Genomic DNA, 646 nt, shown 5'->3' on the forward strand with positions numbered 1-646 from the left:
GTTGGAAGAGATTATTGAAAGTGCCATGGGCTGCCAAAAGAACCAACAGAACTGTGTTGGAAGAAGTGTAGCCAGAGTGCTCGTTGGATGGCCAAACTTTGTCTCTCCTACTTTGGACATATTGTCAGGAGGGAGCAGTCGCTGGAGAAGGATATCATGTATGGTAAGGTAGAGGGTGAGAGAAAAAGAGGAAGACCCCCAGTGAGATGGATTGACACAGTGGGCTCAACTGTGGCAAGACTTGTGAGGTTGGCCCAGGACCGGGCAGTGTTTCATTCTCTTGTGCGTAAGGTTGTTATATGAGTTGGTACTGACTCGATGGCACCTAACAACAACAACATTCATCCATGTGTCTGTCCATGCATCTAAGGATCCATCCATTTCTCCATCCATCCACTCATCCATCCATCTATCAATGCATCCACACACCCATTCACCTATCTTTTCACACACACACTTCATTCATCAATCCACCCATGCATCCACTTCCTCTTGATTTATCCCTCCCATCACGCCTAGGTTCTGTATTCACCACTCCATTTGATTAATCTTTGAGGTGGCTGCTGTCACATAGGTTCAGCAGCAGAACACACCAGGGCCCCCTCCCAGTGTTGCTGCTACCTTCTGTTTTGGGACCTTACAGAGC

This window comes from Chrysochloris asiatica, unplaced genomic scaffold, assembly GCF_000296735.1.
Source record: "Chrysochloris asiatica unplaced genomic scaffold, ChrAsi1.0 scaffold00076, whole genome shotgun sequence".
NCBI classification, from domain to species: domain Eukaryota; kingdom Metazoa; phylum Chordata; class Mammalia; order Afrosoricida; family Chrysochloridae; genus Chrysochloris; species Chrysochloris asiatica.